Consider the following 24,445-nt stretch of genomic DNA (forward strand, 5'->3'; position numbering starts at 1 on the left):
AGGAAAACTGGTGCTGGCGGAAAACTGGTGCCAGCAGCCAGGTGAAGGAAGGTCTTTTGCATGAAACTTCATGCAACGGGCTTCTAGTTTAATATAATCCCTCGATTTCTCCCCCTAATTCTGGACTAGCTTGACCAATATGTACATTTCAGAAAGTAAAAGAGCAAGGGGTCTAGCTGTTTGACTCATTTTCCAATAAGCAAGTCCCTTTGATTTTCCCCGCTGTAATATCTGGGAAACAAATTTTTAAAAATGATTCATATTTCAATATACTCAATCCCTTTCTCTTATAGTCACAGACTTTTCATGGCTCTAAACAAGAAAGATGACATTATTTTATGAGTAAAAATTAATTTTTTTTTTAAGTCACATTTGGAAACAACGTCAAGGATTAAGCTCCTGGAGAAACTCACGTGTTTTTTTGTTTGTTTGTTTGTTTTTGCCTTTCTTATATAGAGTATAGAGTGTGAAAAACACAAAGGAAATGCATATTTTTGCTTTAGTTATGGAACATCGCTTGTCAAAAGGTGTCCCCCCTCCTCCTACCTGCCTGTTGTTTCCAACATTCCATCTTTCCATTATCCTTTGCTTGCTAACGTAGCTTAGTCTATAATAAAGGCAACGGAGTGTCAGCTTGAGACTGCCATGAAAACTCACATCCATACAAAGCATTTTTCCACGTTTGTTAAGCTTCTTATCACCCACATACAAAAGAAAGAACTCTCTTCTCCTTCTCTCTCTACACCTCTCTCTCTGCCCTTTTCAAACGATCGTTCTAATTTCATTGAGACTCTTTTGCTAGGGTAACACACTACAGTTCACTCACTAGAGGGAAGTGAACCCCAAAGAGCCAGCTTGCGACTATGACAAACCATTTCCACTTCTCATGTTAGCATTTCATCTCAGAGGACTCTTTTCTCTCTCTGGCAGTTGCAAGGCACCTCTTTGTCTCTATTGAGCTTACTGTGTGAAGGTGCGTCATTGACTACAGTGAAGTGAACTCCAAATTGCCAACTTGAAGCTGGCGCACATTTGAAAAAAAAAAAAAAAATTGTTGAAGTTGAAGCCCGCATGGGACTTGTGCTGCCCTAAGCAGCAGTTTCTACTTTCATGACATTTCCCTTCTGAGACGGCCTCAGGTAGAGCCAACATGCCAACTTCTATATTTGGGGGTCACGAGAGTTGGTGATTTGATGCAACTCGTTTGATCACATCTGCACACCACTCCTGCATCCATCACAGTTGTCCTTTCTCATTGTTCTCTCTCTTCTCTCTTCTGAAGTCACGTGGTTCTTTAAAGTAGAAAAAGTTTTAAAATGTTAACTGTGGTGGCCCTCTCTACAGGAGGATTTCCCAGCAAGAGAAAAATGCAAGGCATTAAGGCAGTCCTCTTACGAAAGCTATAGGCAAAATTCTCTTCTCAAAGTCCGTTTCTTCATCCCTTGCTAGGACACACTTCATAAGAAAAATTATGCAAAGAAGCAGCGGCTGCTTCTTTCCAAGGGGATCCTGAGTGTGCTGAATACCATTTAGACTAGTTGTTCTCAAAATGTAGTCTGAAGACCAGCAGTATCAGCATTACCTGGGACGGCGTCAGAAATGCAAATCCTTGGTCCCTACCTCAGGCCTACGAAATCAGAAACTCTGACAGTAGAGACCATTAATCTGTTTTAACAAGCCCTCCTGGTGATTCCAACACATAGTAAAGTTTGTACTGTCTAAACTAAACCAACAGTTCATATGCTATTGCATTGGATAAAAGTGTGTAATTGGAGTAGAATCAAGGAAGTGCACAATAATAAGAGGAAATGAGGAAGAAATATGATAATGGAGTAATAATCCATGATGCTTAAACCTGGATTTTAGCAAATTGAACTCATCAACACAGGATCGTGTCAAAAATTGATACTTTATTTGAAAAATATCCTTAAAAACATGAATAAAAATAACCCCTACATCAAGATCAGTTGATTTACCCTAGTATCTGCTAAAATAAATCTGAGGATCAGTTATTGCTGCAACAAATATATCTTAAGCACTTGTTTTATGTTAGACTATGCTAGGATCCAGGAAAAGAGATAGACTCCAACCTCACATGTATGAGGAGCTCGGACATTTGCATGCAATGCTACAACACAAAGGTGAAAATAGCTCCATGAAGCAAAGATAAAATGTTCTGCAACTTCAGAAGAGGTTGAAAAACTTTTACCTCGTGAGTCAAGAAAAGCTTTATGAAAAATATACCTATTCAATTAACACAAAACAGAAGTATAAAGGCCAATAAATAGTGAAAAATATACTAAACTCCTAAAGATAGTAAGTGTAAAACTACAGTATATGATTTTTACCTTTTAAAGTTGTGGTGCTTTTTAAAATAAAGGTGCATTGAACCAGAAGCTTGAACTCCTGACTGAAAGGGAAAATTGGTGTACTACTGGAAGCAAATGTATGCATCAAAAGCCCTAAAAGTGTTTATACTGTTTCACTTGGTAATTCCATTTTAAGAATTTAACTAGAAGGAATAACCAGAAATGCGTACAATGTTTTAAATACAAGAATAATCACTGAAGCAAAAAAATATTTAAAATAAGTTTTCACAAATAGTAGTTTGAATAAATATGTCATCCACATAAAGGAATATTTTGCTGCCATTAATATCATGTTATAGAACAACTAGAGGCCCAATGCACAAAAATTCATTCAAGAGTAGGCCTTCCCTCAGTGGATAGAGCGTCGGTCTGGGGACTGAAGGGTCCCGGGTTCAATTCCAGTCAAGGGCATGTACCTTGGTTGCGGGCACATCCCCAGTGGGGAGTGTGCAGGAGGCAGCTGATCGATGTTTCTCTCTCATCGATGTTTCTAACTCTCTATCCCTCTCCCTTCCTCTCTGTAAAAAATCAATAAAATATATTAAAAAAAAAAAAAAAAAAAAAGAGTAGGCCTTCCTTTCCCTGGCTGCTAGCACCGGCTTCCCTCCAGCCCCGGCTTCGTCAGGAAGGACATCCAGAAGGACATCCAGAAGATGTCCGGTCTAATTAGCATATTACCCTTTTATTATTATAGAAGATATGTATTGACATGAAAATATTACTCTCCCAGACATTGCCCCATGAGTCTTTTGTTTGATTATCCTCATATGCATGCTTCATAATAAAATGTAATCATAAGTATAGAACTTTCCTGAGTTTTGTGAGTTGTTCTAGTGAATTATTGACCCTGGAGGATAGTGACACCCCCTGAATTTGTAGCCACTTAGAGACACAGGATTTCAGGACAACCCAGAGGCTGGGGCTGGTATCTAAAGTCTTGTGGAAGACAGTGCCCTCAACCTTTGAAGTCTATGCTAAGTCTAGATAGGTGGTGTGAGAGCTGCATTGCATTCAACATAGAAAAACTATTCTCCATGAACATTTCCTCCATGAGCATTTCTTATTTTTCTTTCCACATATGCTTTAAGAATTTTATTTAATAATACTCCCCTATTTCAGATGTTAATCAGGATAAAATTATACCAAACAGTTTCATTATTAACAAGATAATATTATATCCACAAACTGAAGTTTAATCACAAGCAGATTTAACTTAGTCTTTCATCATTCAGAAGCAGATAAAAAATAAGTATAATATACTCCTGAGATCTTCCAAATGAAATTCAACAATAGTTCTCACTCCGCAGAGGCTCTGCATGTCCCGGAGTCTTATTTTATAAAAGCAGATTCTCCCTGAAAAGTAGGTTTTTTGCAGTAGTTGTAGAAGTTGAGGAATAATATCACCTACATGATTCTTACTTGTACTGAACTATAGAGAAGTTTAGAGAAAATATGAAGCTCTATGCTGTATGCTATTGGGGTTTTTTGAATTTTTAATGCAAGAAATTAAGTTTATATGTGTATCTTCATTACTCAACTAATAATTGTAAGAGCAATTAGTTTGGAGTAGAAAGAAGAAGAAAAGAATAAAGGCTTTAAAAAGACATCAATGACTATGAAACTGCTTTTTACTCTTCATGTCGTTTATTTCAAGGAAGCCAACTGCAAATAGTTCCTTGATGTGGTAAAATTCAGGAATTGGCCTGAATCCTCTGAAGAAGGAAAGTTTTCATGTTTATATCAGAATGTTCCTGCTTCTCTTGAAAATGTCACAATTGCACCTTAAAAAAAAACCTCAATTTATTTTTCCTTTTGCTTTGTAAAAAAAAAAAAAATACCAAAGTTAAGAAATATCTAGCTCAAAATATAATTATGGAGTTAAACCATAACGTGACAAAGGTGTGCATAACTAAGATCAAGGCTGAAGTTTTTGATCCTTAGAAGAACCACTAGGAAAATAACTCAAATAATATAACCACCATTTTGCATCTAATGATGTACATTGTTCATTTTTAATAGAGCAAACATAGGTAGGGAATGAGTCAATCTTCAAACCACCCTAAATCCTCTATAAATTGTCATAACATTTAGCTATGGGATGCAAAAGAAACCGAACAATTGGAATTGAGCTAGGGTCCTCTGAAGTAGATAACACCATTCTCATTAACTGCCAAGATGCAAGGCTGGCTCTGTATTATAAAATGGATACAGAACTAGGCCCTCTCCTCTGGCAGTCTCAGTAGCCAGAGAAGAATTATTGCTTCTTTCGCTTAACGACTTCTGTGAGTCTTTAGAAGTGCAAACCATGCCCACTGACCCCATGATCTCAATTATTATGACAAAGACCTTGTCCTATTTCTATATTTCATGTCAACAATGATGAAAACAATTGATATTTATTAAGTACAAAAAACCTGTATGATAAGCATATTTGTACATTATTTCATTTAATCTTAATAATAGCTCAGTTTGGCAAGTGACATTAGTCTTATTTCAAACCAAGGGAATTGAGGAAAGAGATTAAGTTACTTGTTCAAGATTGCTTAGTGTTGATAGCTTAACAGCTAATAAGTAAGGATTTGACCAAGGTCTGTGTGTTCTAAAGGCCAACTCTTATCCATTACAGGACACTGGAAAGAATGGCCCTATGAGGGGAAACTAGTGGAAAATAGATCTTCAGCAATCCTTATTTAGAAGGTATTCTATTAAGCTTTTAATTCCTTGGCAAAGTCTGATTAAACAATCAGGTGTTGCCTTGTAGTCCATTTGTTTTTGTTTGTTTGTTTGTTTGTTCGTTTTGTTTTTGTTTTTGACAGACAACTGTTTAGTTTTTATTTCATAATCATAAACTTAACTCTGCAATCCAGTTAGACTGGGAAGGGGTAAGGAAATTATGGAACCCAATGAACTGTGGCAAGAGCACAAAGATTATAGAATATTCCAAGCAAATCGGGGTGAGGGGGTGCTCTCCTGAGCTACAGAAGGAATGGTCTGGTGGTGTATATAAAACACAAGTCAAATTTGTTAGAGTCGTCCACAGTCAGCAATGGTGATCTTCTTGCTGGTCTTGCCATTCCTGGACCCAAAGCACTCCACAGCTGTCACAATATACAGGCCTTCTGTCGCCTGGCCAAAGACCACATGCTTGCATCCAACCACTCAGGCTTGGCAGTGTAGATGAAACACTGGGAACTGTTTGTGTTTGGTCTAGCATTTGCCATGGACAAGATGCCGGGACCTGCATGTTTTAGGATGAAGTTCTCGTCCTCAAATTTCTCCCCATAGATGGACTTGCCTCCTGAGCCATTATAGCGTGTGAAGTCACCACCCAGGCACATAAATCCCGGAATAATTCTGTGAAAACAGGAACCTTTAAAAAAACCAAATCCTTTCTCCCCAGTGCTCAGAGCACAGAAGTTTTCTGCTGTCTTTGCAACTTTGTCTGCAAACAGCTCGAAGGAGACGCGGCCCAAGTGCTCACTGTCGATGGCGATGTCGAAGGTGAACACGGTGGGGTTCACCCTGGCTGGTCACGGGCAGATCCAGGGGTGCGTTGTCTGCAAAGCGGGCTCCGTTTGTTTTTTTGTATGTGTTTTATGGCTGTTGTTATTTTTTTTTCCTTTTTGGAATCTAAGTTATTCTTAGGTAAAGTTTATTTAAACTGTACCCAGTCTCTTATTTTTATACATAACTAGAGGCCCAGTGCACAAAATTTGTGCCCTCAGGGGGGACCCTCAGCCCAGCCTGCACCCTCTCGCAGTCCGGGAGCCCTCAGGGGATGTCTGTGAGCTAGGGGGAGTGGGCCTAAGCCGGCAATCGGACATCCTTAGTGTCACCATGGAGGCGGGATGGGCTCCTGCCACCACTGCTGCACTTGCCAGCCATGAGCCCAGCTTCTGGTTGAGCTGCACTCACCCTGTGGGAATGCACTGACCACCAGGGGGCAGCTCCTGCATTGAGCATCTGCCCCCTAGTGGTCAGTGCACATCATAGTGACCAGTCATTCTGCCATCAGGCTGAAACCAGCTCTCTGACATCCCCTGAGGGGTCCTGGATTGTGAGAGGACGCAGGCCAGGCCGAAGGACTCCACTGGTGCATGATTGGGGCCAGGGAGGATGCGGGAGGTTGGCCAACTTGGGAGGGACCACGGGAGACTCCAGGAGTGTCCAGTTCATCTCCCTCAGTTGCAATCGGCCGGACCCCAGTAGCAAGCTAACCTACCAGTCACAGCATCTGCCCCCTGGTGGTCAGTGCATGTCATAGTGAGCAGTTGAGCATATTACGCTTTGATTGGTTGAACGGCTGACCAGCCGACTGGACACTTAGCATATTAGGCTTTTATTATATAGGATTAGTACTTGAAAATGTGAAACATATAGTGTATATTATCAAATGACTTCTGAAACATAACAAATTTTTTAAAATATAAGAACTATAAATAAACACAATTTTACAAGCTGTCTTTGGTGCTATATTTCCAACATTTCATATATATTCTATAATTATATGTATTTTCTTATCACTCAAACTCATGGACAGCCAGCTTAAGTCCAATGCGCTTCCAAATGAGGCTTAAGATTCATTATTTTCAGCATGTATTTTCATCTTTTTCACAATTGTTTTTCTAAGTTTAATAGTCTACACTTTATAAGAATAATCTTTTTCTATTATATATTCACTTTTAGAGGTTAATGGCAAAATACAATAAATTGTCATTAGTTGACCAAACATTGTCCAAAGTGGCAATTCCAAAAAGGAATAGTTGGCTGCCAAATAGCAACACCAAGAAATTAGTTGACCAAAATGTTTTTTTGAGAAATCAGTGTAGATTATATATGAGCCTGGACTATGTGCAAGTCTAAGGAAAAAATATGGCAGAATGGTTTTTAGAGTGGAATGTAGAGGCAAATAAACCAGAATATGAATCCTAATTCTAGGTGTGCTTAGTATTTTATGATTTCCTCAACCATAAAATGAGTATGGTATTAACACTGATCTTAATTAGTGCAGGCTACTATAACAAATAACCATTGTCTGAGTGCCTTAAACAACAAACATTTATTTATCACCCTTCTGGAGGCTAGAAATCCATGTTCAAGGTGCCAGCATGACCAGGCTCTGGTGAGGGTCTTCTTCTGGGTTGCAGACTGCTGACTTTTCCTTGTATCCTCAAATGTGGTTAGAGGATAAGATGGCTTCTTGGCCTCTTAATATAAGGGGACTAATCCCATTCATGAGGATTCTACCCCCATTACCCAATTGCCTCCCAATACCATCACATTAGGGGTTAGATTTCAACGTATGAATTTTGGGAGGACACAATACATGAATTAGTCCACGTTTATCTTAAGGATCAAATGACATGGTGCAGGTAAATTACAATTTCTGACATATAGTAAAGACAATAAATATTAGTTATTATTATTGTTATAATTTTAATTATAGTAAGTACTGTACTTTAGATCAAGGAATTCAACAGAATCTAAAATACTAAGATTAACTTCATACTGCTCTTTGGCATTCAGATCAAGCATACAGCAATAATTGATTTGAGCCCAGAAAACATAGCTAGATAGAGGTACTAGATACTTTAGCCTAATGGTACACAGCAATCAGAAGTTGCCCAGTTTAAGAAAGAGAAATCTTTTGCAACTTTTAGTAAAATACTAGAGGCCCGGTGCACGAAATTCGTGCACGGGGGCGGGGGGTGTCCCTCAGCCCAGCTTGCACCCTCTCCAATCTGGGACCCCTTGAGGGATGTCCGACTGCCTGTTTAGGCCCGATCCCACAGGAAATCCCTCTGACAATCCAGGACTGCTGGCTCCCAACTGCTCGCCTGCCTGCCTTCCTAATTTCCCCTAACTGCTTCTGCCTGCCAGTCTGATCACCCCCTAACCACTCCCATGCCAGCCTGATTGATGTCTAACTGCTCTCCTGCCAGCCTGTTTGCCCCCAACTTCCCTCCTCTGCTGGCCTGGTCACCCCTAACTGCCCTCCCCTGCAGGGTTGATCACCTCCAACTGCCCTCCCTTGCAGGCCTGGTCCCTCTCAACTGCCTTCCCTTGCAGGCCTGGTCCTTCCCAACTGCCCTCTCCTGCTGGCCATCTTGTGGTGGCCATCTTGTGTCCACATGGGGTCAGGATCTTTGACCACATAGGGGCAGCTATCTTGATCTTGTGTGTTGGAGTGATGGTCAATCTGCATATTACTCTTTTATTAGATAGAGGCCTGGTGCACTGGTGGGGACCAACTGTTTTGCCCTGAAGGATGTCCTGGATCAGGGTGGGGTTCCCTTGGGGTGTGGAGAGGCCTGGGCAAGGGGCCTGTGGTGATTTGCAGGGCAGGTATGCCCCTGGCGACCCAAGCAGAGGCCCTGGTATCTGGAATTTATTTACCTTCTACAATTGAAACTTTGTAGCCTGGAGCGGAGCCAAGCCTCCTGCTCAATCCATGGCTGCCGCCATTTCTGTTTGGATTTGTTTACCTTCTATTAATGGAAACTTTGTATCCTTGAGTGGAGGCCTGGGCCCGCCAGAGTGTGTGGAAAGCTTGGCTTCCTCTGTTGCCAGGGAAACCCAAGCCTCCCTTCTGGTAGCCATCTTGGTTGGGGTTAATTTGCATACTCGCCCTGATTGGTTGGTGGGCATGGCTTGGCTGGTGGGCATGGCTTGTGTAGCAGAGTGATGGCTAATTTGCATATTACTCTTTTATTAGAGAGGATTACTTGGGTCTCTCATCAAAACAAAAGGATCTTCCTAAGTTACATATACCTGATTCAAATGGGTTGATTTGTCTCAGGTCAAAGATAAATCAATGCTTGGTTTAGGAAAAAAACTCAGTCTCCTAGATCATTTATTTTTTTTATTAATTTTAATTATGTCGTTGGTCAAGTTTAATATATTAATAACACTTAATGAAGCAGACTTTGTCATTGAATGGATTCTTACTAATAACCAAAGTGAACACTTTAAAATGAAGTATACACTATTTCTAACCACTTGGACACCATTTGGTATGGCCAAGAGCAATTTACTGAATGGTGTTGGGAGAGTCTAGATAATTATATGCTAGAAAAAGTGGGGGGAAATTATATCCCTCCATATAAACTTATAACAGCGTATTCCTGTGAATCTTAACAAATGTGATTTTCCCCCAAGAAGAAGAGAATTATGCTTAGTATTAATCACAACTTTAAATTGAAATGGAATACTTCAATAAGGGTTAAGCATGATGTTTAGAATCTAGTTGTATACTCTTGCCAAGGAAAGCAACATGGACAGTTGCCTTGAGATGAGAGGAAATAGTAATTTTAACCAAAACTTTTAAGTTTGTTAATATAATCTCAATGCTAAATCAGCTTTAGAAACCAATGGAACTAGAAATGGATGGCTCTAGGTAATAAATTATTGAAATCACTATGAGAGACCTGTCTCCTAGCCAAAGACTTTATAGAAAGAGGAACAATGACATTTTAAATTTGCAAACAATAACTCTGTTAAAAATAATCAGTCAATAGCTAAGATAAATTGCCCTGAGCCTTAAATATGTCTTTAGCAAATTGGAAGAGAAAAACAACCAGATGATTCAATGATATTTCCTTGGAAACATTTCAAGGAAATTAAAAAGCATAATGTGAACATTTTTGTCAGGCCTCAGTAGTGCTGGCGAATCTATATAATAAAAGCCTAAGCGACCATTATGGCGGAAAGACCAGAACAACTGGTCACTATGATGCACACTGACCACCAAGGGGCAGACGCTCAATGCAGGAGTTGCCCCCAGCCTATGGGCCAACCTCCCTGTCCCTCCCCCCGCCTGGGCCCTGGGCTGGGTCAGGGAACCAGGGATGGGTGATGGCAGATGTGAGCAGTGAGTAAAGGAGTGGGAGGAGGTGGAGAGGGAGTGTAGAGGCAGGGAACCACACAGTGGAGGTGTGTGGGCAGCAAGGGAAGGAGGAGGCGGGGAGCCTGATCAGCCAGCCAGGCCTAGGGACCCCACCTATGCAGGAATTTTGTGCACAGGGCCTCTAGTATTCTATAAACAATGATATTTCAGCATTATCCCTGGTCACAATCATACCAGATGTTATACTTCCAATTGTTATTCCCTGGCTTATAATAAAAAGAGAGGGGAAAAATTATCCTTCTATATGACAATAAGAAAAAAGGTAACTATTTTATAGACTATCAGTTCAAAGATGGTAGGCTGGATAGTTTTACCTTAAACAGACCATCTTATAGTGGCAAATACTGACAGTGTGTAGTTATGATGTCCTGTTTTCTCTAAACTCAGCTTGAATTTTGCTCAATTCACAGTATTTCAGAAGAAAACTGAAAGAGACATAACCTCTGCAATAGTTAGTGGCAACTTTCTATGAGATTGGAAATGTATTCACTGTGAAAATATTGAGTCACTAAGCCTTCAGACTGCATTCCAAAAGTCTACTAGAAACATTTCAATCAAGGGTGTGCGAATGTGACAGCCAGGCCATTTGGGCTAAAAAGCACTGTACAGAATTATGTTGGTGAATTTAGTGCCCTCCAAATAACCTCATGTGTGGCCATGATATTAAGTCATGGAGAAGTCTATTCATAAGTTGAATATTTTTTTCCAAAAAATGGGAAAAAAGTAAGAGTCTTGAATTTCCCATAAGAATGCTAAATTACCCCATCTCCCAATGGAATGATTCACTTTCGTTTCCAATAGCAGTAAAGCCTATTGACCCCCGTGGTGTTATCCTTCTAGCTGCTCATGCAGTACTTTCTTTAATCTCTCGGATCAAAGATTGGTCAATAAAAATCATCTCTGCTTTTGTGGGAGCAAACAAACTACACTTAGTCCTATGATAATTGTAAGTTTTCACAAAATCCTGGAGAAAGAAATCCTCATGTGTTATTAAACTCGCAAAGGAAAAAAAAAACAAAAAAAACTTGCACTAGGTTTTCCCACAGAAAGTACAGATTACCTCTCTTGGGGAGTTTTTATTCTGTTTTTTTTTCCCCTTCTTTCTAAAAATTTTAAATGAATTTTGAATCAGTGAAAGATCTCTTACCAATGACCCTGAACACTGAAGTCCAATTTTTCTGCAGAAAAAAATTACATGGAGGTGTCATTTTGAAAAAAGAACATCAATATAAATGACAGCCTCAATATGAACTGCCCTTTGCAATAAAGGAAACATGCCTCAATCCCAAACGAAAAGGACAACTTCTTTGGGGAAAGAGTAGACCGGTTGTTTTCTCCATTAAAGTTTAGTCAACTTTGCTAAGTAGTAGCAAGGTTCAGGAGAAGGTAGAAATAATATCTAGGTTTTGTTAGGTCTGTGATTAGACTCAGTTTGTTGACTTATTTAAAAATAGATCATCTAGCAGTCACTCAGGCGAGATTCATTGGTTCCACTGAATTAATTTCAAAGTTGGCAAATTGCTAATTTAGTAGGGCACATTTTGCCATTTCCAACCACATTAAGCTTTTAAATTTTTATTTCTATTTCCTAATTGCTGTTCATAAGAATACATACTACCTTCTGAACTTTTTCCCATCCTTGTTTAAATAAAATAAATAATTAGTAATTAATAAATTAAAATAAAAAGTAATGGGAAATTAACACATTCCAGAAGTGAACTCTGTGGAGGATATTCTGGTACCTTTACTATAGGAAATAATTATCAATTTCAATGATATTTATAATACCAATTATGTGAGATGGATATTCTAAACTCAGCTAGGCATTTTATGTAATGCATTAGGAGGAAAGAAGTAACTGAAAACATGAAAATCTATAAGGACTATCAAATACAAAGTAGCAGAATCGATTGCCAGGGAGATAGAATACATTCTACATTGAGGTTTACATTTTCACATATTATGATCTATATTAACATGAGTAATACTACTGGTATTTTCTGTATAAATATGATTTAAATAATTTTTGGGTTATTGGGAATCAATATCTCCCTACTCCATATCTTATGGGACTATTATAAAAATAAATGAAAGCATATACTTTCAAATCATCAGAAAACTAAGATTAAATATATCCAAAAAATTATTGGTACTCACTATTATTTGAGAAAGTAATTCAATGAAACTTTGTCATATTTATGAAAGCATCATTATGAATTTTTAAATAATAATAACAGGAGCATTGATTTGGTGTTAGAGAGACTCGGGCTACAATTCCAGACCCATGACTTACCCTTATGTACAGAGTCCTTATGCTTATTGAGTTTTTGTTTTCTTCTTTTACAAAATCAACATTTAAAAAAGATACATCATTGCTTTGTGGTACAGATTAAGTATAAATACTACATTTAAAAATGCCTGCCGCCACTCTTGGCTTACTCTAAGTATTCTAAATAGCTAACTTTTTTGGAGTACTTACTATTGATAGGCCTCAAACTGAGTACTTTTCTTACATGAACTCATTTAAACTCCAAACTAACCCACAAGATAGACATGCTAACCACATTTTTTTGACGAGGAAACAAAGGCACAGATAAATTTGGTGACTTTCCTTAGAGAGCGGCAGAGGCAGGATTTGAAACCTAGATGGTCTGACTCAAGAGCATGAACTCTTGGACACCACACTAAAATCCATCTCTCGTTAACAAGAACTACTAATTTGTCAGTTATTTATGTTAATGTGTATAGCAGTGTCTTACACTGAAAGTACTTCGGGTTTGGATTCTTTTAACTTGGGGTCAAAGCCTGGCTTTGTCCTGCAATGATGTCAACATGTCATAATATCAACATGGGCAGCCCATTGAATATCTCTTTCTTCTTCACTAGTAATTTGAGGAACTGACTTTCAGTGCTGCAGAGTTGACAAAAGATTGTGCATATATTATACTTAATAATCATGATATTTCAGTAGGTCATGGTGTACCTTGGGGAGAAAAATTCTACCCGAACCCAGTGACCCAAATGCTTTGTGATTTCATGGTTTTCATTCTATTCTTCCCAAATACAGGCCCCTGGGACCCTCATTAAGAGTCAAACAGGAACCTGAACTCACTCCACCCCAAACAACCAGAACTTCTTATTTGTACTTAATTTTCATACTCCCACTAAGAATACATTGAAAACAGGACTCGAGAGCAAAAATATTTTAAAACTCTGAATTCAGAAATGTACCTTCCAGCCAAGATTTAATTATTCTATCATTGCCACTTAGATCACATGCTAACAAAATTTGGAAATGCTAATTAATTTAAATGTAAATCACTTTTAAGAAAGTATATAAAACAGTTTGTTTCTAAGTTTTGAGAAAGTTTAGTTAAATCATTTAATTTCAAAATGATGTTTGGAAAGACTACTTTTCTATCACTGGTCTGACTTGGAGTCACTATAATTCAATCCTTATGACTGATACCATCTCAAAATTTATAATGTAAATACCTTGCAGTTAAGACTAGTTATGAAGAAGTAATTCTACACCTTTGTATTCATTCACACTTTCAAAAATAATTATTAGACATGTAGCAACCACTATAAAAGAAATACATATTTTATATAGAAAACTAAAAATACAGAAATGCATAGAGAATATTTTAATGTACGTCCAGACTTTCTACAGTTTTTATATAGTTTCACCTTATTGCATGAACAAAACTGCATGAATTAAGCTTAAGTAATATGATTTTCTGGCTAAATGAGTAATACATACTTATTACAACAATATTGGGATATGCAGAAAATTAAAATGAAGAAAAAAATTCACACAGAATTCATAATAATGAAAATTATCATTAGCAGTTATTGTATTTTCTTAATATAATGTCTCATGCATTACTTAAAATAGTTGAGATCATTTTGTATGTTCTGATTTTTCTGTGTACTTAGCACAGCGTCATTCAGAAAGCATTCATGGAAAGGAAGGTAGGATGGAAGCAGTAAATGACATCTGCCAGTGGATAGTCTGTCAAATTAAAACAAAACACTATGTCTCAGGTCATTCAGTAGATTTAAAATACGTTAGAATTAATTACTAAAGAATGGTGGAAATATAAAAAGGTAAAAAGGCCATATTGTTGTTCTATGTAATTCTGTTGTGGATAAATGGGGGTGGGGGTGAGGGTGGGGAGACGTCTTTACGAGTTCTCCTAACTTAAAAATTCTTCGCATGAGCTGAAACAGAATTCCATCAAGTTTGGTTAAAATCTTCATCCTTGACATCTATAATCTTCTCTCCTAACATGTTTATTTCCTAATGCTGCATATTGGGATATGATCTCAAAGTTTTAAGCAATTTCGCCCCAAAACTGATGCGTACACGAATCATTTGTGGGCCCTATTTAAATGCAGCTTCTGATTGGGTAGGTGGGATAAGATGGGAGAGCCCTCTTTTCTCACAAGCTCCCTGGGGATGGAGATGCTGCTGGTCCACATGCCATGTCCAGCTCCCACAACCCAGCGGCGCAGGGGTGAGATGACCCCGGGTCGTCTGCCAGATACAGAGCCCAGGCTTCTGTGTCAGGGCGCCCACTTGGCAAGAAGAAAGAATCTGCCCGTTCTCTTTTAAGTGACTGAGACTGGTCAGTTTCTTCCTTAGAAATTATTTACAAGCCACAGATTGATTTTGTATTTTGATTTCCATTATTTCCTGTGCTTTCATAAGCCTGTGAGTGGGAATTATGAGAAAAGGCATCAGGGACAATGAACTATTAAGCATTTAAATCAGAAGTTTGATTATATTTAAAATTAAAAAGGGATGTAATGTCAAATGAGTGGCTGCAACAGCCAGCCGTGAAGAAGTTGGAAAAGAGGAGCTGCCCAGCAAGTTGTAAGAATAATGACTCTCCCACAGGACACAAAACTACCTTTTTTATTCCGATTTCTTTCAATGCAAAGTGTTCAAATGATATCAGCAGGCTAAACCTGTGGTGCCCACAGGTGAGTGTAGACATATCCTGGGAGAGTCCCTGCCTGGGGCCAGGCACAGATGGCTGTCAGTGATCCTGGGCCGCATTAAAAACCTCCTGCAGCATGAGAGCCAGCGCAGAATATAATTTAGCCCACTTTGGGAACAAAACAAAGTGGGACAGAATTTCACTTTTAAATGTCCATTCTCCCCAAACAGAAATAAACAAAAACAATCTATCTGCCGAGCATCATGTTCCCCCGAGGCAAATGATCACATCTCTGCATCAATTGCTTTCAGAGAGAGCTTCTGTGAGCCATGATAATTAAGTACTGCCCTGCCCAGAAGCAGGGGGATGGGTAAAATGACCTCCTGAAGTCCCAATCCTGTAATTTAGGAAATGGTAACTGACTCCTCCAGTGTAACGACAGAAGTGGTGGTAAAGGAGGTAGCAGGCTCTGGTCTGCCAAAAGGCATGGGGCTTTAACCCTCTGTCTGCCGTGCCAGAATATTAGCAGGGAAAATGTCTTTCCTGCTAATGTCTGGAAACAACCAAATCCTATGGCCCTCTAATCCCAGTGGAAGTCATCCTGTAATTTTCTATTTGCATTAGAACATTCTCAGGGAAGTCTCAGAACCTTAAGGGTGGCTGAACTGCTTGGTAAACAAACACAGATTTTGATTTTGATTTTTTTTTTTAACTTGTGGTTTGTACAGGAAAGGTACGGAATCAAAGGCCTTCATGTGTTTTGAGAGATCATCATTTAAAAAATGTTTATTTTATTTTTTCCATTACCATTTATCCCTCAATGGTCTCTTCCGCCTTCATCCACCCTCATCCACCACCACCACCCCACACACACCCTCCTCAACACCCTCGCCAACAGAGCTGTTGCTCTCTATCTATGAGTCTATCTCTATTTTGCTTGGTGGCTCAGTTTGTCCATTAGATTCCACATATAAGTGACATCTTGTGAACTTGTCTTTCTCTGACTGGCTTATTTCACTGAGCATAATGTTCTCCAGGTCTGAGACTAATTTTGAGTAATCCCCAGTTATCCAGAAAGGTGTTGGCTGAGAAAATTTTATTTTAAAAATATAAGTAGCAAGAATTGAAAATTTGTACTTCATGTGAATGATTAGCTTCCAACGCATTAGAATGCCTGGTCCTGAACTCTACTGCTAACCCTAACTGGCTGCTGTTAGGGTTACTACAATACATTACACTACCAATGCTGTGTAGCATTGGTAGGAAATTTGGACAAGAGACAGAATAACTTCACAAATCTATTACCTACCACTAAAAACAAACCAAACAAAAAGCCAAACTCAACTACTAGTACTAGTGGGATTCGGAGAGTCTTCATTGTTGATGGAGAAGAGATATTATCATGAGGCATTAAGGATGCTGGGAAACATTTCTGTGTTGTTTAGACCGGGCTGTAAATTTCCAGTTCAGAATGGGTAATACAAAAATGCAGCAGCCACAGGCCTCCCTGTCACGTCCTTTCCCAGGCTCCTCAGCATTTCCTTCATGGAACAGCTTCCAATTTATTTTTATTTTTTTAATTGATTTTAGAGTGGGAGAGAGAGGTAGAAACATGCATGTCCCACCTCAGGGATTGAGCCTGCAACCCGGGCATGTGCCCTGACCTGACTGGGAATAGAACTGTGACCTCCTGGTTCATAGGTCAATGCTCTACCACTGAGCCATGTGGGCCGGGCCAGCTTACAATTTTGTACTTGTGATTCCTCCAGCTCTTCTCAGCTAGACTATAATTCTATGTTGACAGAAACCTATTGCTTTTTCCTTCTTGAATCCATAGCATTTATAAGCTTAGTACCTTATAAGTAGTAGGTCTTGCTAAATGGTCATAGGATACATTTTAAATAAATTTTGGATTTTTACATTAAATTTTTCTTGAACTAACAGAGGTTCATTGACCCTTTGATACAGACATTTTCAGGTGTTCATTTTAGTCATAGGAATGATGTATTTAAATATTAATATTTTTCATAGGACTATTGGCTTTATATGTGAAACTGATTTCTCATTGTCCTACTATAGTAAACTAAACAAGCAAATTGGGCCCATGTTATGGATGATGAGAAAGGAGGACAAAGATTCCCGATTAGCAAAATTAATATCCCAGATAAACAGGGAATTAAAAAACAGATATGTAATCAGCTTCTTAAAATATTCTGTTACCTGTTCAACCACGAAGTACAACTCCCTCCATTACTAATAGAGTTCATCCATTAGCTCAATTATATTAATGGAAGCACTATTTAAATCACATGAGTGCCTAATGACTTGTTTTTAAATTTACAGGTATAGAAAATGTACAGTATATAAATGCATCAGCATTCAATTAATATAGAAGACTTAATTATTTTATTTTTTTATATATGGTAACATAACATTTTTTCTATAAGAAATAGAAACAACTCATTCCAAAATAGCAAGGTTTCTTTTTTAAACAAAGCACTCAGATACTAAAAAAAAACTGAATACTTCATAAAGAAAATAGGTTGCTCTCCCCTAAAATTGCCTCTAATGTTAGCTGAATATTAATAAAATCCATAAACCATTAGTGCATTATAGCTGCTTTGTTCTGAATTACATAGACCTTTTATGTTTATTCCTCAGTGAAAATGCATAAAAAAATGAAATCCACTCTAATTGTACTCTCTGAAGATAGCTGGTGAAATCATTTCTAGCAGCTATAAATCAATTGTAGTATTAAAATGACCTGCCAGGTGCATCTTCTGGGTATCAGACTAATTAAGGGAATGTATTAATTGCAACTATTCATCAACACCACCAACGTTGTTAGGTAACCCTTACAATGAATCTTTTTTACCATATTATCTAGCAATAAAACTGCAGTTTTATAAAATGCAAAGGGTAAAAAGAGAAAGGGAAAAAAAGAGAGAGAGAGAGAGAGAGAGAAAGCTGAAAGAACAGCTTCTGCTTCCACATTTCAAAAGGTCTTACAGAGTTGCAAGATGGCTAGAAAAGAATTTTTTCTTACACAAAATGTTTCACTTACCTTCATGCTTGGTTTCAATTGTATTTTATTTTATAAAAACACCTCGAATGGGTCCTAGTAAGTTAATTCTGGATTTTAAAACCCAGTTATTTTACTGCTCTTACTTTAGTATATTATAAATGAACTAGAGGCCCGATGCACGAAATTTGTACAAGGGGCTCAGCCCTTGCAGCACCTCGCAGCCCTGGCCGGCCCTCACAGCCCAGGCTTTGTCTGGAAGGTCGTCTGGAAGGACATCTGGAAGGTCATTCAGCTGTTTGGTCTAATTAGCATATTAGCTCTTTATTATATAGGATATGTATACAGGTATATGTGTGCATGTATAAAACCCCATTGCATGTTGCATAAGCATGTGTGTGTGTGTATAGCCTTCCTCAGATGGAAGTCAATTCAACTGTAATGGTAATTAGTATCAAAAGAATGTCAGAGGAATGTAGAGTTTGATCTTAAGTAGTAAACTGAGTAGGCTTTTGAAATTAATTTCAAATGACTGCCATATCGTTATTACACTTTTCATTCCTCAAAGGAGAAAAGAAGTGTAAAATCTAGAAAATTGTTACAAAACTCAAAATGATTTTTCTTTGTTAATGAGCCAAATTCTTAGAAAGCATTAAGTAGCTCACTAGTTTTAAGACATATTGATTTACTTTATCATCATGGTAATATTTTTGAGTTTGGCTCTCTTTAGCACTAGAAACAACACGAGTGACACAATGACAAACTCCAAGTGAGAAAAACTGCTATTTTCTACTCTGTGGTGCAAATCACTCGGAGACTCTGAATTGACCCTGAATATCCTTGAATAAACAGTTCTCAAAGCTGGTTCTAGACTTCTGACAATGTGATTCTTTTCCGATAAGGTCTTGGCAATCTGTTACTTTTTTTGGAGTTTCTCTGCAAGGAATCTGTTCCTTATTTAGAACATTCTGAGTCCACTGGGTCCAGAATAGATTGGGCTCTAGAGTGACCCCACTTTACAACAGCACATCTGAGCCCCTACAGAACAAATAGGGAGACTGAGTTAGTGGGATTGGTAGTTACACACCCTAATGCTCTCAGTAGTAGTAAGAGGAGTACTCACTATATCAGTTGCTCCAACACAAGTTGCCTATTGGTGTTTGACCATGACCAAGCAGCCTCAGGTAAAGCTGGCATCTAAGGCTTGTGCTGAGGCAAAGAAATTCCCCTCCTCCTGCATGGTTAGAATTTTAAGATGGGATAAGAAATTTGTTTAGCAACTTCCCTAAGACTAAGAAGAATCTTCTGCAGCCCCTAAAATGAGCACAATGGAGATAAGAAATTGACAGGCACCATTTGAAACATCTGCTTGGTAGAGTAAACCATTTAGTTCCCCAAGGGGAGGTAAAGTCACCAGCCCATATCATGGATTGGAGCTTGAAGTTCACTCTTCCTCTCTATTTTCCAAGGAGCTAAAATAAAAGAGAAATTTAAAAAGGACTGCAGGCTAAAGGGGCAGACAAAACCTCCCAGGTAAGGCCAACAGGGGCAGAGCTTCAAGCTAGAGAGCCCAACAACTCCCGGAACAGGAAATCATTCATATGAGCAGCTCTGCCCCCAGGGAGCAGCGCTGGACATCCCAGCAGTCAGGACCAGCCCGTAAAGAAGTAGTCATTCGGAGTCTGGGAGAGAGCAGGCAGACACGGATTTGAGTTTGCCAAAGAAAATGGTTCAGGCTTCTGTGCTGTAAAAAAGAAGAGGGCTGAAAAGATCAAATATATGAACAATAAAATGGCAATAAATACATATCTATCAACAACTGAATCTAAAAATCAAAATAAACAAACAAGGAATCTAATGAACAAAATAAACTGATGAATAAAATAGAACCAGAGGCATGGAAACGTGGAAGTGACTGACAAATCTCAGAGGGAAGCGGGGAGGGGGTGGGAAGAGATCAACCAAAGAACTTAGATGCACATATCCATTACCTATGGACACAGACAACAGGATGGTGAAGACCTGCTGTGGGGCAGGAACTGGGTGGAGGGGGGCAATGAGGCAAAAAGGAGGGGTATCTGTAATACTCTTAACAGTAAAGATTTTCTTTTAAAAAGTCACCCAGTTTTCATATATTATTAAAGAAAATAAGAAATATGTTATTTTAAAAGCATTATCTACAAACAGGATCAGTTCACTAATTGATGCTAATCAAGGAGAGTAGAAAAGAAAATAAGCCCAAAGTCACTGTGGGCTCTGAAATAAGTGTGTTTGGATATTTCCTTTGGATACAGGGATGCTGTATGAGACTGTTTTTGCTTTTATTTCTCTACTAGAGGCCTGGTGCATAAAATTCGTGCATGGGGGGGTTCCCTCAGCCCAGCCTGCACCCTCTTCAATTCAGGACCCCTCAGGGGATGTCTGACTGGCCCAGAATCAGGCCTAAACTGGCAGTCGGACATCCCTCTTACAATCCTGGACCACTGGCTTTTAATCGCTCACCTGCCTGCCTGCCTGGTCGCCCATAACTGCCCCCTGCTGACAGCCAGGTTGCCCCCAACTGTCCCTTCCCTGACAACCTGATCTCTCCTAACTGCCCCCTGTCCCCCACCAGCCTAGTCGCCCCATGCAGCCTGCTGTTCAGTCCTTTGGTCGTCCCTCACTAACCCCACTGCTGGCCTGGTCATAGGCAGCCATCTTGTGAGGGTGTGAGGGTTAATTTGCATATTACCTCTTTCTTACATAGGAAGTTCTTGACAAGTTAAAAAAAGGGAAAACAATTGGTTTGATCACCTCTCAGATTTATCCTTTGCATCTTTGTGATTTCTGGACAATATACAAAACAAAATAAACTTAATTCAGAAAATGCTTGTAAGCTATTCAATTTTCCCAGGTGGTCCCATTGGTTGACACCTTCTTGAAATTCTCTCCATGCAGGGGATAATTAACTCCCACTCAAACTGACATTTTGTGTTGCTCTTCATCTTTCTGTGCATAATATCAAAGGCATGATTATATCTGACAACATTCAAACTCATAAATATACTATCATATTTTCCATGTCTCTCTCTCTTTTTTTTAACCTTTAAAGCAGAGTCCATCATCCATTAATTCTTCCAAATCTGTTCATGGTCAGGCCTTATCCTTCACCTATATAATGTAAAACAGCATTTTTCAGATATTTCTGCCTCCCCATTCTCCACTCCATCTTATGGGTAAAGGAATTTATTTTTCCAGCATTTTGATTATGTTAGTTCACTTTTCTGGTCTTCTCTTGGGTCATGCATCCTCTGAAATTTGAACTGCAGCTCCAAAGGAAAGTGCTTTTTTAAGCAGCATCCTTTAGAAAATACTTTCTCAGTCTTCTCAAGAAAGTCAGTTTCTTCTTGCTCATTGACAACACCCTACCTCGTGCACATCTCTGTTTTATAACACCTTTTACTCTGAAGAATATTGGTTCATTATTTGATGCCTCATTAAACTGTTATCTCCCTGAAAGCAGGAATCATGATTTATATATCTTATCAATCCAACACCTAGTATTTTTCTTGGTATAAAGTGGTACTCATTAAATGTTTGTTGAATAAATAAATGAAGACTCTATTAATCGCCATCACCACTATTGCAATGCTACACATTTGCCACTCTTCCTCTCAACTCTATCCAATGAGTCCTGCTAAAAAGATCCCCTACAAAATTCACTTTATCTTGCGTCCAAATTATAGCACAGACATTTCCTCTAAACATGAATGACCTTTCCCCTTCTCTGTTAACTCTGGCCCTTTCAAAGTTCTGATCAATATTAACCTTATCTCTTTAAGAAATGTTTTTATCCCAACTAACTCTACAAGTCATTTTGCAACTTGGTTGAAGAGGGGGAGGAGGAGGAGAAGGAGGATTGAATACCATCAACTAAAAGCCTTTCATATTAATTTCTGTATATGAAGTATCTATTTTCTTTACAACAATTTGAAATATATGGAATGAATGTAACATTATTCCCATTCACAGATGAAATGACTGAAACTGGAAACATAATCAATAACCTGTTAATATCAACCTTCTTTTGCAACTGACTAGGACACAGTCTTGTATTAAAGAGTGAACAAGGTCTTTAGAGTCTGAGAGATCTCCTTCCAAATTCTATCTTGACCATTTGTGACCTACAGGACTACAAAGGAGTCTGACCTTTAGTATGCTAATTTACAAAATAGAGGATAAGAAGTCTAAGAATTTAGTTACCTTTTCCTTATCCCTAGTTATAGTATAGTCTACATGTAGTCATCAATAAATGGCTTTGATGACATGATGTTTAGAGTAGTTAGTGTCTTTTATTCCCTACATGCACAATATAAAAGAAGAAAATGTATTTATGTTCTTTCTCATTTCCCCAAAATAATTACCAATTTTTCTTATTTTCTTTTAGCATGTCTGGAATGGCATTGCATTACTTAATATTTTAAAAAGTTAATAAACTGTTGGAATTCATAATTAATCATACAAAAACTATGTACATAATTAGACCTACTACTACTACTACTAAAAAAAAATAATAAATTTAGAAAAGTATAACTACTACACAGCAAAATGAGAGAAGTTCCTGATAGCAGTCAGGTAAAAAAAAAAAAAAAAGTTTAGAAATCCTAACATTGTTTCCATTTTGTTAAGGGAGGATTTACCAGGGTAACATCATTTAAAATACTTGTCTAATGGAACCTTTAATATATACCCGAATGATCATTTCTCCTTCTGAAAATCAGAGGGGGGGATTTGACAGCCTGGATTTCTTAATGTAGCTGTTTGAAACACTCGTGTGTGACACACGTCTCTGTTCTTAGTTAAAGCCCTCTGCAGCCTTGAGACGGGAACCAAATGTCTCCTGTCAAGGAAGAGCCTTAGCACATGGCAATGTAACCAAATGTTATAATTTATCTTTTGGCTGCCCTGGAATTTTCCTGTCAGGGTGCTATTTCTAACTGGTCTAGTCACATTCTGCAGTTTTTGCTTCTGACACAGTCAGATGGGGCTCCGGGAAATTATTGATCAGCTGTGGCCCTGCAGTGAGCGTCTGAATGCCATTCAGCGACATTGCTTGCCAGGGAAGTGCAACATGCTGCAAGTGGTGGTGAAATTCCCACCATGCCGGCTTCCTTTAGGCTCACTGATGCTTCAAAGGGAAGCCTGAAAAGCAGAGCGGCGACTGATGTGGATGGAGAGAGAAGGAAACGCAGGTGGGATTTAAGGGTAACATCAAGAAAACACGTGTTAAAAAACATAAAACTCTCTCGGGTGCTTGTAGGCACCCTCTCTAGCACTGCCATTTCGACAACACCCGCTCTCTGCAGTCCTTTATTCTCCCGTCTTCTCAAAGGGCTACTGAGCCACAAGCAATCACACAACAGGGAGTACTTATGTCAGCCCCACACACATTTCTGTGAACTGAAATATGAGGTGTGGCTAAGTAGACCTCCCTGTTGCCAGGGTCTACATATTTTATCTGCAAACTCACTCCCTAGAATTGTTCTCCTATTACTGCCCTGATTATAGCTAAAAACAATAAATGAAAATATGCTGAAAGATGACAGTCTAAAGTCATAATGGAAATTACAGGCACATAAAGTAGCACGGAGGTGCCCAAATGGCCATTTGACTAGGAGTACAGAAGTCCTGTCCAGACACAGCAGAGCAGCCCACCTCTCACCCTCTCTGTATCGATGAAGTGTGTCGTCTCAGCACACTGAAACCTTCAACACCTCAGAGCTGGTTTTCCTGGTAGCCACACTATGGCACCTCTCTAACTTGTGCACACAAAGTTGCTAGGAGACTGACTGTCCACCGCCAGTAGAAGACACAACAAGCTGAGATGGCTGCCCAAGCCAGCAGCACATCGATAGCTAAATACGTCTTATGTCAAACCAAGAGCATTGAATCTCACTGGTGGCACCGGAATGTCTAATTCTAGCCTGTCTCTGAACAGGCTATAGATTAGTTCTTTCTGAGCATGTTCATGAAAACGCCGTGAAAAAAAATGACTGGAGCCCAGCCAGTGTGGCTCTGAGGTTGAATGTTGACCTATGGAGCAGGAGGTCATGGTTCAATAACCAGTCAGAACACATGGTTCGATCCCCAGTAGGGGGCGTGCAGGCAACAACAGATCAATGATTCTCTCTCATCATTGATATTTCTATCCCTCACTCCCTCT

General features: G+C 38.9%; 1 pseudogene; it reads right to left on the minus strand.

Annotated features, from left to right (window-relative positions):
- Positions 1-5,393: 5,393 nt before the first annotated feature.
- On the minus strand, positions 5,394-23,332 carry LOC103283508 (peptidyl-prolyl cis-trans isomerase A-like; annotated as a pseudogene).
- Between the last annotated feature and the right edge of the window lie 1,113 nt (positions 23,333-24,445).

The sequence above is a fragment of the Eptesicus fuscus genome, chromosome 11, assembly GCF_027574615.1.
Source record: "Eptesicus fuscus isolate TK198812 chromosome 11, DD_ASM_mEF_20220401, whole genome shotgun sequence".
Classification (NCBI taxonomy): domain Eukaryota; kingdom Metazoa; phylum Chordata; class Mammalia; order Chiroptera; family Vespertilionidae; genus Eptesicus; species Eptesicus fuscus.